Source organism: Salvelinus sp. IW2-2015, linkage group LG17 (assembly GCF_002910315.2).
Source record: "Salvelinus sp. IW2-2015 linkage group LG17, ASM291031v2, whole genome shotgun sequence".
NCBI classification, from domain to species: domain Eukaryota; kingdom Metazoa; phylum Chordata; class Actinopteri; order Salmoniformes; family Salmonidae; genus Salvelinus; species Salvelinus sp. IW2-2015.
Window position 1 is genome coordinate 37,463,742 of NC_036857.1, and position 15,710 is coordinate 37,479,451.

The window sequence follows — 15,710 nt, forward strand, 5'->3', positions numbered from 1 at the left end:
TTGTACTTGCTCATTTTTGCCGTTTGTTTGCCATACCTCCTTGATAAAAAAAAAGAGCCTTTATTCCAATGCATTAGATGTATCTGTTGATGTATCACTGTTTGCTTTTGTCAGTCAGCTGTTTAGAGCGCTCATTGCTTTGTTTTTCAGGTGCGCGCGGGTATTGGTGTTCTCTATGCCGTCCGTGGCCATAAGAGGTATACCATTTCTTTTGCTTTATTATTTTCTATCAATATTTTATTTCCTGGATCAGCTGATGATGGCCGCCAATATCACTAGGCAACTATCCTACAGCTAGACACCAATGCGCATCCAATCCATCCAACATCAATGACAGTAGGTGCATTTGTCAGTAAGCTGCATCAATTAACGTAGGCCTAATCAATGATAATCGTCCGATGTCATTAGGCACTCTTTTTGGTGTTTTGTAAACAGATATCTATTTCCATTCATCTAATGGCGCAAGTGTACATCCATTGCATTGTTTGGATTATTTTGGTGTGGACGAACATGCACAGGTAGCCTACTTTTTGAAGTGATTTGTTTGGCAATCAGATGAAAGTATCATGACTGTTGTGTTCATGCTAAATTAAAATGGTAAATCATTTTTACCGTTAAATTGTCTTTATTATTAGGCCCATACATTTTTTTGCACTAAATAGAGACCACTTCGAATGTCACGGTGTAATTCATGCTCTGGTTGTCACGGTGTAATTCATGCTCTGGTTGTCATCATAATCTTTGCCATACATACTCAAATGATTGGCATCTTACCATTCAAACAATGAATCCTGATCTAGGATAACTTTTCAAAACATGAAATTATTTGGCTTGCTCTAAAAGGATTTGGCTAAAAGCAAATCTACCCGCTAACTGGGGTGGGGAAACTGGCTCCACAGTATATATTATAATTCAGAAATGTTCACAAGTTGTTCACTGTTTTCACAAGAGACAGACTGACACACATTTTCTGTTTTGACTGAGTTTGTCATCACATGCAAGACTCTTTGTTTTGTTGGCATCTTAATATGTGGATAGCATGAATGCCAGTATTGTCTGACTATACTATCTTTAAGCCTACCAAAGAATGTCTCTTTAAAGCACATTGACCAGTCATCTGACTCCACTGTTGATGGTGGTGTTTAAATGCTTCATCCCTTCCCCACTGCATTCTGGGATATTGTATGAGTAGTCTGGATCCCATGGTGACCCCCAATGTCTGGTTCCTCCTTCGGAAGGTCAGCCTCTGGTTATTGGAAGGGAAGGGGTGCCTGGGATTGGCAGGATGTAAGCAGGTGATTGAGATCGCATGAATGGAGGAAGTAGAGCTGAGGAAGGTAGAGATGGACACAATGTTAGCCACAATACTGATACAATGTCAAGAGTTTACTCATGATTTTTGAGACTCCAATTGAACTGTATATAAAAATGACATTATTGCTAGGCAAACCTGTCAAAACAAATCAAGTTGTATTTGTCACATGCTTACTTACAAGGCCTTAATACTTCTTCAGGCTAGGGTCTATTTTTCTCCATTTCTGCCTGACTGACGTGCCCAAAGTAAACTGCCTGTTGTTTAGGCCCTGAAGCCAGGATATGCATATAATTGGTACCATTGGAAAGAAAACACTCTGAAGTTTGTAGAAATGTTAAAATAATGTAGGAGACTATAACACAATAGATATGGTAGGAGACAATCCAACGAAAAACCGACCAGAATTTTTTTTTTTTTGAGAGCCCATGATCTTCCATTAGAACGTATAGGGAAAAAATGTAATCTAGCTCCCAGTATGCAATTCTTATGGCTTCCACTGGATGTCAGTGGTCTTTGTTCAAGGTTTTAGGCTTGTTTCTTCCCAAACGAGGAAGAATTATGAGTTTTAGTACTAGGATACAGACTTCGAAATTAGTCTATGCGCGCCGCGACGAAGTGTCACGAAGAATGACGCTGGATGGACGAAGCAGGTACGGGGAGTAAAACATTTAAAAATAACGGACATAGACAAGACATGAACAGCGTCAAGAACATAAACTAAGACAAAAACAATACAATGAAGCAGCAGGGAACCGAGCTAGGGAACTGACAAATATAGGGGAGGAAATAACAGGTGATGAATGAGTCCAGATGAATCCAATAACGCTGATGCGTGTGACGAGGGAAGGCAGGTGTGAGTGATGATGGCAGGAGCGTGTGATGCAGGGTAATCTGGCGCGCTCAAGCGCCAGGGGAAGGGAAGAGCAGGAGCAGGCGTGACACGAAGAGGCACCTGCTAATATTGTTTTCCTATTGAACATACTTCTTTCCGTATGAAATATTATAGTTTAATTACATTTTAGGGTATCTGAGGATTAAATAGAAACGTATTTTGACTTTTTTTAACAAAGTTTAGCGGTAGCATTTTAGATTCCTTTCTCTGCATGTTGAACGAGTGGATTACTCAAATCGATGGCTCCAACTAAACTGACTTTTTGGGATGTAAAAGAAGGATTTTATCTAACAAAAACGACACTACATGTTGTAAATGGAACCCTTTGGATGACAAATCAGAGGAAGATTTTTTTAAAGTAAGTGAATATTTAATCGCTATTTGTGAATTTATGAAACCTGTGCTGGTGGAAAAATATGTTGATGTGGGGCGCCGTCCTCAAACAATTGCATGGCATGCTTTTGCTGTAAAGCCTATTGTAAATCGGACAGTGCAGTTAGATTAACAAGAATTTAAGCTTTTAACCGATTTAAGACACTTGTATGTTCCTAAATGTTTAATATCCATAATTTTAATGATTATTTATTTGAATTGCGCGCCCTCCAGTTTCACCGGAAGTTGTCTCGCTAGTGGGACGCCTATCCCAGAGAGGAACCAACAATGCAGTTTAAGAAATAGAGTTAAGAAAATTACATAACAATAACGAGGCTATATACAGGGTGTACCGAGTCAATGTGTGGGGGTACAGTTTAGTCAAGGTAATTTGTAAAGTGACTATGCATAGATAAAACAGCGAGTAGCAGCAGTGTAAAAACAAAGGGGCAGTGTAAAAACAAAGGGGGGGGGGGTCAATGTAAATAGTCCGGATGGCCATTTGATTCATTGTTCAGCAGTCTTATGGCTTTGGGGTAGAAACTGTTAAGGAGCTTTTTGGACCTAGACTTGGTGCTCTGGTACCGCTTGCCGTGCGGTAGCAGAGAGAACAGTCTATGACTTGGGTAACTGGAGTCTTTGACATTTTCTGGGGCCTTCCTCTGAGCTGTTGGAGATGTGAGCTGTTTGAACGAGCCTGGAACATCAACTCCTCATCTAAGATGGAAGGCTGCATTCTCAAACAGTGGCGAGGAGTTGGGAGTTCTCTTCACCTCACCATTTTTAAATGTGATTTTCTGCTCTGGAATGGGTGCTGTTGTTTTTGAGATTCTGAGGAGGGTGCTGGGGAGGGAGGGGAGCTGGGAGAGATGAGAGACAGAGCATTGTTAATGTGGACTACACAAGATTCATTAATGAACTGGACATTTAAAATAAAAAWAAWTAGTTGGTTCACTGACAAGAGTTCGGTGGTCTTTTTGTACACAGCAGTATCTAGGGTAGGGGTGGTAGCAGTGAACAATGTTAGCAAGATTTCATTTGAAGTGTGCCGGAAAAATCATAACTTACCTGAACATTTAATTGCAATTGGTGATTTCCTTTTGACAAACCGACAGGCAAACTCCATTGGTGGCCATACCACTTAAGGTAAGGACAGTCACCCTGACGTAGACATTTCTATCAAAATGCCAAACTCTTATTTCTAAGCCTTTTTATGTCATTGTGATTGTGAATAAGTCTTGATTTATTACAGCTGATGCAAGCTATGACAAGCATTTCGCTACACTCGCAATAACATCTGCTAACCATGTGTATGTGACCAATAAAATTTGATTTGATTTTGATGAAAAAGATGTCTCTGCAGTGGATAGCAGCCGTCTTACGGGCTCCTGACCAATTCTGCTATTTTGTGTGTTTTTATACGCTGATCTTATTTTTAACAAACTTGTCACGCCCTCATCTGTTTCACCTGTCCTTGTGCTTGTCTCCACCCCCCTCCAGGTGGCGCCCATCTTCCCCATTATCCCCTGGGTACTTATACCTGTGTTCTCTGTTTGTCTGTGGCCAGTTCGTCTTGTTTGTCAAGTCAACCAGCGTTTTGTCTCAGCTCCTGCTTTTCCCAAGTCTCTCTTTTTCTTGCCCTCCTGGTTTTGACCCTTGCCTGTCCTGACTCTGACCCCGCCTGCCTGACCCCTCTGCCTGCCCCTGACCCTGAGCCTGCCTGCCGTCCTGTACCATTGCCCACTACTCTGGATTTTTGACCCCTGCCTGCCTTGACCTGTCGTTTGCCTGCCCCTGTTGCTGTAATAAACATTGCTACTTCAACACAGTCTGCATTTGGGTCTTACCTGAAACATAATGCCTCCGCTATCATTTCTTATGACCGAAAACAGCTTCTAGACATCAGAACAGCGATCACTAACCTCAATTTGGACGAACATACTTCAACCAGTTGGCAGCTCTGGACGTTCTTCTTACTCCGGACCAGGCCTTTATCCCCGGGACTCAAAAGAGGACGTTACGGCGAAAGAGAGGCATGCGACCCGGTTCCCTGACGAGACTACGTCGGGAAGCAAATACACCACCATTGGCGAATGTACTGTAATGGGAATAATGTTTGTGCTTTTCTTATACCTAATTTCTGTGTTCTAATCATGTGCTGTTCTAAAAAACTATTTGTGTTTATGCACTTGACTAAACAAATCCTCTTATCAGTAGCTGCCATTTGCAGTACGCCCAGACCTTGTTTTGAGAACAAACTAAAGATATCCCAGTTTCAAGGTCTCAGCTTAGAGAGGAGAAGCCTCGTAAGGTGTTGGTCTGTCACAAGTTAAGAAACAGTAGTGGTCGGTCATATGAATGAAACAAAACAATAATGATGAATCAATTATGTTAAATCATGCAAATATAACTTGTCTGTGTATAGCCGTATATAAGACAACTGCTGGGACTGCCCAGAGAGCTCCTGATTGATGTGTACTATGGTGCATTGAGTTGGTTGGAATCTCGCCAGCGTGCTGACAATAAACAATGACTAATTTAAGATTGACTTCGAGTGTCCGTCCCTGTGTAAGAATTTTTCCAGAACAGTACAATCACTGGAGAACAAACTGGATGAGCTCCCTTCGGATCTATCCTATCAACGGGACCTGAAAAACTGTAATATACTATGTTTCTCAGAGTCTTTGCTGAACAAGTACATGGATATACACTGAGTTGCACCCTCTTTTGCCCTCAGAACAATTCATCATGGCATGGACTCTACAAGGTGTCGAAATCGTTCCACAGGGATGCTGGCCCATGTGGACTCCGATGCTTCCCACAGACGTGTCAAGTTGGCTGGATGTCCTTTGGGTGGTAGACCATTTTTAATACACACAGGAATCTGTTGAGTGTTAAACACTCAAACCGGTTCAGATACACTATTATTTATTTATTTTTATATATTTAACTTGGCAAGTCAGTTTATTCTTATTTACAATGACTGCCTACCCCGGCCAAACTCGGACGACACGGGGGCAATTGTGCGCCAGCGTATGGGACTCCCAATCACGACCGGTATGTGATACATCCTGGAATCAAACCAGGGTCTGTAGTGATGCCTCTAGCACTGAGATGCAGTGACTTAGACCTCTGCGCCACACGGGAGCCCACACTTAAATATTTTGTCTTGACCATTCACATACATATGTCAATTGTCTCAAGGCTTAAAAATCCTTCTTTAACCTATTTCCTCCCCTTCATCTACACTGATTGAGGTGGATTTAACAAGTGCCATCAATAAGGGATCAAAGCTTTCACCTGGTCAGTCTATGTCATGAAAAGAGCAGGTGTTCCTAATGTTTTGTACACTCAGTGTACAGTTTTTCTTTGCATCGTCAAGACCAGACGGCAGACTCGGGTAAGGCGAAGGGAGGAGGGGTGTGTCACTTTGTTAACAACAGCTGGTGCGTGATCTCTAATGTTAAGGAAGTCTTGAGTTTTGTTCGCCTTAGTTAGAATACCTCATGATAAGCTGCAGACCAAACTATTTACCAAGAGAATTTTCATCTACAGTGAGCTCCAAAAGTATTGGGACAGTGACACATTTTTGGCTCTGTACTCCAGCACTTTGGATTTGAAATGATACAATGACTATGAGGTTAAATTGCAGACTGTCAGCTTTAAGTTGGTGATATTTTCATCCCTATCGGGTGACAAATTCACTTATATGTGTAATAAAGTAGTCAAACGTTTGTAAATAATAATCAGTGAGAAAGTTACAGCGGCATATATATCACCCCACCCCCCTTAAAAAATGCTAACCTAGAGTGTCTTGATATTTGTGCAACCGTAACTTTCTCACTCATCATTATTCACGATTCCTTCAGGATTATCCGTAATTATGGTAACATCCACATTAATGTAGAAGTGTTTAGAAATTCTTATTTACAAGAAATGCGACTCCAAAATGACACAATGCATTTGTTTTTATTGGGTAAAACAAACAGCAAATGCATCCAACAAGTTTGTAGAGTCACAAGCTTGATGTAATCATTGCGTGCTAAGAATATGGGACCAAATAATAAACTTTTGACCATTTTAATACACATACAGTACCAGTCAAATGTTTGGACACACCTACTCATTCCAGGGGTTTTCTTTATTTTTACTATTTTCTCATCAAAACTATGAAATAACACACATGGAATCATGTAGTAACCAAAAAAACGTGTTCAACAAATAAAAATATATCTGACATTTTAGATTATTCAAAATAGCCACCCTTTGCCTTGATGACAGCTTTGCACACTCTTGGCACAGAAAGGGGTCTATAGGACCATAAGCAAACAAGAAAATGCATATTCAGTTGCAGCGTTTCTCATGGTCGGTCTGATGTCTCCACGATAAAAACAACAACTACCGAGCTAAAGGAAAGTGTTAATGCGATACAAGAGAGGATGATGGGGCAGAGGGACGAATTTCAACAATGGAGGATGCCATCTCCCTTCTGGAGTAGGGTAATGAGAATCACGAGAAAAAGCTGGACATATTGTGGAATCGTGTCGAAGAACTTGAGAACAGAAGTAGGAGAAATACGGTGAGATTGGTTAATCTGAAAGAGGGCAGTGAGGCCGGTGGTGGACCAATCTCGTGTGTGCAGAAAATCATCGCAGAAGGATTTGGATTTGACGACAGGCACGAATTCGAAATTGAACGAACCCATCGCAGGTTAACCATGCCTGACAAGAATGGGCCCCCGGAGAACGGTTCTCATCTGCTTCCTAAGATCTAAAGCCCGGGACAAGATACTTAAAGAGGCGAAAGAAAAGGGTGATGTTCAGTGAGAAGACCGTTGGCTGTCTTTTTTCCTGGACCTGTTCAAGGAACTGGCAATGAAGAAGTTTACAACGGCAAAAAACAACTACACAAGAAGAATGTCAGGCACACACTGGCATTCCAAGCGACCCCTCTACTTGGAAGGGAAAGAAAAAGATTTTCAGACAATGTGGAAGCAGAGAGATTCCTGCTAGAGCAAGGTGTTTAGCCTAGATAAAGAACACGAGACAAGGTCAAATACAATGGTATGCAGTTTCCTATACAAATGAAGGTAGCCTATGTGTTTGCGGGAGAGTGTTGCTAATTTAGCCTTTCAAGCGCCTCATGGACCATAAGGAATTGTAAGTTGAGACTGCAGGTTATCTTCTGCAGCATCAAAGAGAATTCTGTGATGATTAACTCATGGTATTGCTTTGTTTTATTTTGGCTTTGGTTTTCTGTGTTTATTTTCACAGTATTATTGTACAGCTGGAGCACAAGGTGCCTTCGGAAAGTATTAAGACCCTTTGACCTTTTTCCACATTTTGTTACGTTACAGCCTTATTCTAAAATGGATTCAATAAAACAAATTCATCAGCAATCTACACACAATACCCTATAACAACAAAGAAAAACAGGTTTTTAGACATTTTGCAAATGTATTCAAATAAAAAACAGATACCTCATTTACATAAGTATTCAGACCCTTTAATCAGTACTTTGTTGAAGCACCTTTGGCATTGATTACAGCATCTAATCTTCTTGGGTATGATGCTACAAGCTAGGCACACCTGTATTTGGGGAGTTTCTCCCATTCTTCTCTGCAGATCCTCTCAAGCTCTGTCAGGTTGGATCGGAAGCGTTGCTGCACAGCTATTTTCAGGTCTCTCCGGAGATCTTCAATCGGGTTCAAGTCCAGGCTCAAGGACATTCCGAGACTTGTCCCGAAGCCACTCCTGCGCTGTCTTGGCTGTGTGCTTAGGGTCGAACCTTCACCCCAGTCTGAGGTCCTGAGCTCTCTGGAGCAGGTTTTCATCAAGGATCTCTCTGTACTTTTCTCCGTTCATCTTTGCCTCAATCCTGACTAGTCTCCCAGTTCCTGCCACTGAAAAACATCCCCACAGCATTGTGCTGCCACCACCATGCTTCACCGTAGGGATGGTGCCAGGTTTCCTCCAGACGTGACACTTGGCATTCAGGCCAAAGAGTTCTTGGTCTGGTTTCATCAGACTAGACAATCTTGTTTCTCATGGTCTGAGAGACTTCAGGTGCCTTTTGGCAAACTCCAAGCAGGCTGTCATGTGCCTTTTACTGAGGAGTGGCCTCTGTCTGGCCACTCTACCATAAAGGCCTGATTGGTTGAGTGCTGCAGAGATGGTTGTCCTTCTGGAAGGTTCTCCCATCTCCACAGAGGAACTCTACAGCTCTGTCAGAGTGACCATCAGGTTCTTGGTCAACAAGGTCCTTCTCCCCYGATTGCTCCGTTTAGCCGGGCGGCCAGCTCTAGAAAGAGTCTTGGTCTTCTTCCATTTTACGAATGATGGAGGCCACTGTGTTCTCGGGGACCTGCAATACTGCAGAAATGCTTTGGTACCCTTCCCCAGACCTTTGCCTCGACACAATCTTTTCTAGGAGCTCTATGGACAATTCCTTCGAACTCATGGCTTGGTTTTTGCACTGTCAACTGTGGACCTCATATAGACAGGTGTGTGCCTTTCCAAATCATGTCCAAACAATTGAATTTACCACAGGTGGAMTCCAATCAAGTTGTAGAAACATCTCAAGGATGATCAATGCACCTGAGCTCAATTTTGCGTCTCATATTAAAGGGTCTGAATACTTATGTAAATAAGGTATCTGTTTTTTATTTGAATAYATTTGTAAAATGTCTAAAAACCTGTTTTTGCTTTGTCATTATAGGGTATTGTGTGTAGATTGCTGATGAATTTGTTTTATTGAATCAATTTGAGAATAAGGCCGTAACGTAACAAATTGTGGAAAAGGTCAAAGGGTCTTAATACTTTCCGAAGGCACAGTATTTTGTGAAATGTTAAATAATAATGCTCATTAGAGTTGTCACGTGTGTTAAATGGGACACTTCACACTCACAGGCTATAACTACTCAGTGCAAATATGGCTAATGGATATGTAAAAATAATCTCTTGGAACATGAATTGTTGTGGTAACCAAGTGAAGAGGAAAAAGATTTTGACATATTAAAAAATCAAAACAGGCGGATATTGTGTTCATACTGGAATCACATTTAACAGATAGAGGCAACGAAATTTAGAGGAGGCTGGGCTGCAGAAGTTTAGCTCTCCATTCCAAACAAAATGGGGTGATTATTCTGATAAGCAAAATACTTAATTTTGTAATGTTGAAGCAACATATGAGTTTGGCAGGCTTATCTGCATTGAGGCTCTTATAAATGGGATTAAGGTTGTGTTATGCAACATATATGCACCCAACAAGGAGGTCCCTGATTTTTTTAATGACGTCAACATTATACTTGGAAATATGGAGGGGCAGATCGTCCTTGCTGGAGACTTTAACCAAGGGACAATATAATTGATAGAAGTAAATTTACAGGTAGCTCCACGCCAAAGAATAGACTTGCAGTAGAAGATATGGGCCTTACAGACATATGGAGATTATACTTTTTTCTATCATTAGGATGGACTATTCTCTCCCGCTGTCATAATACACACTCCAGAATAGATTTCTTCTTGATGGTTAATAATGTGATTGATTACAAAATTGGGCCCATTGCCCTCACAGATCATGCTATAGTAGAGTTACATGTTGTATTAAACTCCAAAAATGTGAAGAAGGGTAGATTTACAAGATTCGATATTTAGACAACCACTAGCAGATGATCTTAGATCCTTTTTTTGAGATCAACATAGTCTCAACTGAAAATGTCCACAGTATGGGAAACCTCTAAAGCATATATTAGAGGGGAAATAATAGCACATGCGTCCAAAAAGAAGAGAGGAGGGGCTGAAGCAGTAAAAAGATTAGAAACAGAGCTATGTGTCTTGGAAAGGGATTTGACAAGACATTTCACAGATAGCACATTTCAAACTTCAAAATWAAAATTTCAGTTGCAAGAAATGTATAACAAAAAGGCAGAATATGCACCCAAAAAACGGAATATGCACCCAGTTTTTATGAGGCAGGTGATAAGACAGGCAGGCTACTAGAAACACAACTAAAAATGCAGAACACTTCTAAAGTAATTCCAGAAATTAAGAAGGGCAATAAGATTGTGACCTCATCCAAATATATGTTTTTATGAAGATTTATATACATCCTCCTGTTCAGCGAGCCCCATAGATATGGATACTTTCTTGTCTGGTATAGAATTACCTAGGTAATCAGATAGCCAGGTAGAAGACCTGGACTATACTATAACAGAAGAAGAAGTTAGAGCCACCATTTTGTCTATGAACGCAGGGAAATCACCTGGTCTGGATGGTCTTTCTGTAGAATATTATAAAAAGTATATTGATATTCTTGTACCTGTATTGACAGTGGTTTACCAGGAGGCATTTCATAATGGCTCCCTTCCGGACACCTTTTAATGAGGCTTTGATATCGCTCACTCCTAAAAAGGATAAAGATACTACAGAACCTGGGAAKTTTAGAGCTATCYGCCTCCTTAATGTGGATTGTAAAGATTCTTACTAAGACCCTTGTGATACGCTTAGAGAAGGCACTACATAATATCATACATAGTGACCAAGTAGGATTTATAAAGAACAGGACCTCAACTGATAATACGAGGAGGCCCTTACATCTCATGTGGTTAAACCGCTCAAATATAGTTCCTACCACTGCTGCTTCCTTAGATGCTGTCACATTTTCTCTTGCTCCTCCCCTCCGGCGTACGACGTTGCCAGAATACTAACCACCGGTCCTGGTATTCATCATTACGCACACCTGGCACTCATCATTATGATCGTTAATCATTATGATTCACACCTGGACTTCATTACCTTCATCATTTCCTCCCATTATGTCACTCTCTTATGTTCCCTCACCAGTTGGTATTGTTCTTGTGTACAGGCTTGTAGCCAAAAGGAATTGTCTCGTTCCTGGTTTTGTTGTTTTATTAAACATTTCACTTACACCTGCTTCCCGACTCACAGCTCCATTATTACAGATGCTGAGAAGGCATTTGATAGGGTAGAGTGGGCTTTTCTCTTAAGAACCCTAGAAAAAATGTATTGGGGTCCTCTATTCCAATCCTAAAGCAACAGTACTTACGAATGGAAATATGTCTCATTTTTTTCATCTTTCTAGAGGCACAAGGCAGGGTTGCTCACTCACCCCTCTCCTGTTTTAGGAGAGGCTCTTGCAACAATGATAAGAACAGATCCAGAAATTAGGGGTGTACATGGAGGAGGACAACACAAGCTGCTTATGTATGCAGATTATTTTCTACTGCTGGTCTCTGATACTCTTCAGTCTGTACAACGATTACTAACTTGTATTGAATCATATTCTAGTATATCAGGCTACAAAATGAATTGGAATAATTCGGAAGCAATGTCAATTAATGCCATATGTTACTCTGGAACTGTTACCCCATTTAATTTCAAATGTGTTCCTACTGGGATTAAATATTTGAGTATTGGCCTCCCGAGTGGGGCAGCGGTCAAAGGCACTGCATCGCAGTGCTTGAGGCGTCACTACAGACCCGGGTTCGATCCCCAAGGGCTGTGTTGCGACCGGGAGACCCATGAGGCGGCGCACAATTGGCCCAGAGTCGTCCGGGTTAGGGGAGGGTTTGCCCGGCCGGGATGTCCTTGTCCCATCGCGCTCTAGTGACCCCTCCTGTGGCGGGCCGGGCCGGGCACATGCATGATGACACGGTCGTCAGGTGTACAGTGTTTCCTCCAACACGTTGGTGTGGCTGGCTTCTGGGTTAAGCGTGCAGTGCGTCAAGATGCAAGTGCTGCTCGGCAGGGTTGTGTTTTGGAGGACGCAATTGGATATCATGAAATTGGGGAAGAAAAGGGGGGGGGGGGGGTAATTGGACCCCAACAATTCTCTGTGTTGGAAATGCCAAAAAGACACTGGGACATTTTTACATGCAATATGGGAATGTACGTTAGTGCTACCTTTCTGGAAGGATATTTTGAAATATCTGGATGAATGGTTGGGGTTAACAATTCCAGGTTCACCAAGAATATTTATCTTGGGCTGTAAGAACAGAGTTACCTATGTAACGGATGCGGAATTTGCACTGATCACTGTTGGTATCATTACAGCAGCTAGAGTAATCCTTAGAATTTGTAAGGGTCATGCCACTCCTACTCTGAAACAGTGGATAGAATCAATGTTGGAGGTAGCATCCTATGAACAAATGCTTGCTAGGATCACTGGTAGAAACGACAATTCTCGAGATACTATTTGACTGTGTATATGTGCTTTGTTGGAGAATATGTCATGCTCAATGTTTTTATGCTGTTCAATGTATTTTTTTATTTGTTTGTTTGTTTGTTTGTGGAAAAAAGGACAAAATAAATACAACTTTAATAACAAAACAAAAAAGAAACGCAGACAAGCTCTCCCACGCCCTCCCTTGATGTAGTTCTGTCCTTGAGCTGTTCTTGTCTATTAATGTTCTGTATTATGTCACGTTTCATGTTTTGTGTGGACCCCAGGAAGAGTAGCTGCTGCTTTTGCAACAGCTAATGGGGATCCTAATAAAATACAAAAATACCAAACACTTTTGACAAATCAGACCATAACTCTATACTCCTGCTTCTTGCTTACAAGCAAAAACTCAAACAGGAAGTACCAGTGTGTCACGACTTCCGCCGAAGTTGGTCCCTCTCCTTGTTCGGGTGGCGTTCGGCAGTCGACGTCACCGGCCTTCTAGCCATCGCCAATCCACTTTTCATTTTCCATTTGTTTTGTCCTTGTCTTACACACCTGGTTTCACTCCCCCAATTACTTGTTCATTATTTAACCCTCTGTTCCCCCATGTTTGTTTGTGAGTGATTGTTTGTATGTAATACGGTCCGTTCTTGTGGGCTAGATTATTGCGTTGTATTATTGATTCTTTGAGTAAATTACGTTTATTATTCATATCTGCTGTCCTGCGCCTGACTCCTCTACTCCAGCTACACACAGGCTTATTACACAGTGAGAGAGCTCAATACCGAAGTGGTCCGATAAAGTGGATGCTAAGCTACAGGACTGTTTCGCTAGCACAGATTTAAATCTGTTTTGGGATTCATCCGATAAAATGTAGTTTACCACATCAGTCACCGGCTAAATTAAGAAGTGCATCGACAACTTCGTCCCCACAGTGACCCTACCAGAAGCCATGTATTACAGGCAACATCCGCAATGAGCTAAAGGCTAGAACTGCCGCTTTCAAGGGGCGGGACACTAATCCGGACACTTAGAAGAAATCCCGCTATGACATCCTACGAGCCGTCAAACAGGCAAAGCATCAATACAAGCCTAAGATCGAATCCTCCTACGCTGGCTCGGATGCTCGGCGGATGTGGCAGGGCTTGCAAACTATCACAGATTACAAAGGAAAAACCAGTAGTGAGCTGCCCAGCCACTGGAGCCTACCAGACATGCTAAATGACTTTTATGCTAAATGCCTTCTGATCGTGGACTACAGGAAACAGAGGGGCGAGCACGCCCCCATCCACATCGATGAGGCTGTAGTGGAGCAGGTCGAGAGCCTCAAGTTCCACAGTTGTGAAGAGGGCACGACAGCACCGCTTCCCCCTCAGTAGGCTGAAAAGATTTGGCATGGGCTCTCAGATCCTCAAAAAAGTTATACACCTGCGCCATTGAGAGCATCTTGACTGGCTGCATCACCGCTTGGTACGGCAACTGCAAGGTACCCGACCGCAAGGCACTGCAGAGGGTGGTGAGTATGGCCCATTACATCACTGGGGCCGAGCTCCCTGCCATCCAGGACCTCTATACCAGGCGGTGTCAGAGGAAGGCCCTAAAAATTGTCAAAGACTCCAGCCACCTTAGTCATAGACTGTTCTCTCTGCTGCCGCAAGGCAAGCAATACCAGTGCACCAAGTCTGGAACCAACAGGAGCCTGAACAGCTTCTACCTCCAAGCCATGAACTGCTAAGCAATGCTGCTAAATAGCTGATCAAATGACTGCCTGCATTGACCCTTGCACGGACTCACATTGAACACACATTGGACTCTACCCCTTCTCTCACACATACTTACACTACACCCAACACACACACACACGTCTGGAGTAAACCTGGCACCATCCCTACAGTGAAGCATGGTGGTGGCAGCATCATGCTGTGGGGATGTTTTCAGTGTCAGGGACTGGGAGACTAGTCAGGATCAGTTTTTTATATTTAATAAATTAGCTACAATTTCCCAAAACTGTTTTTGCTTTGTCATTATGGGGTATTGTGTGTAGATTGATGAGGGGGAAAAAAATATTTTATCAATTTTAGAATAAGGCTGTAATGTAACAAAATATGGAAAAAGTCAAGGGTTCTGCATACTTTCCGAAGGCGCTGTATAACACACATTTCAACATGAATTTGGTTAGCTAACACAAAAAGTTACACGTCAAATCAAATCAAACTTTATTTGTCACATGCGCCAAATACAACAAATGTAGCCCTTACCGTGAGATGCTTACTTACAAGCCCTTAACCAACAGTGCAGTTCAAGAAGAGCTAAGAAAATATTTACCATGTTAACTAAAGTAAAAAATAGGTCATCAGTTTTATTTTTCAATGATTGCACGTTAGCCAATAGAACAGATGGCAGTGGGAGTTTACTCGCTCGCCTATGAATTCTCAGAAGGCAGCCCGACCTCTGCCCCCTTTTTCTCCATCTTTTCTTCACGCAAATGACGGGGATTTGGGCCTGTTCCTGGGAAAGTAGTATAACCTTATCATTGGACTCGTTAAAAGAAAAAGCTTCTTCCAGTTCGAGGTCAGTAATGTTCTGATGTCCAGAAGTTATTTTCGGTCATAAGAGACGGAAGCAGCAACATTATGTACAAAATAAGTAAAAAAATAAGTTACAAACAACGCAAAAAAACGAACAAAGTAGCACAGTTGGTTAGGAGCATGTAAAACGTCAGCCATCCTCCCGTCGGCGCCATCTTAACAAAATATTTTGCAGCTTTAAAAATAAAATAGCATTTGAACTTTTCAGATTTTTTCTTGTTTTCCCATCTTGTCATGACATTCTGGTCATTTGACAGGACATTCTGGTTGTGACAAGATAGGAAAACAAGTCACACACACACACACACACACACACACACACACACACACACACACACACACACACACACACACACAC

The 15,710-nt window shown here is 42.0% G+C and overlaps 1 long non-coding RNA gene across 1 annotated transcript in view; it reads right to left on the minus strand.

Annotated features, from left to right (window-relative positions):
- Positions 1-56: 56 nt before the first annotated feature.
- The window catches only part of LOC111976365 (uncharacterized), a 23,937-nt gene continuing 8,283 nt past the window's right edge, over positions 57-15,710 (minus strand). The window contains exons 2-3 of the long non-coding RNA XR_002878917.2: positions 4,502-4,638; positions 57-1,328 (exon numbers count right to left, since the gene is read on the minus strand). This is a non-coding gene — a long non-coding RNA (uncharacterized lncRNA). The remainder of the gene's footprint in view (positions 1,329-4,501; positions 4,639-15,710) is intronic.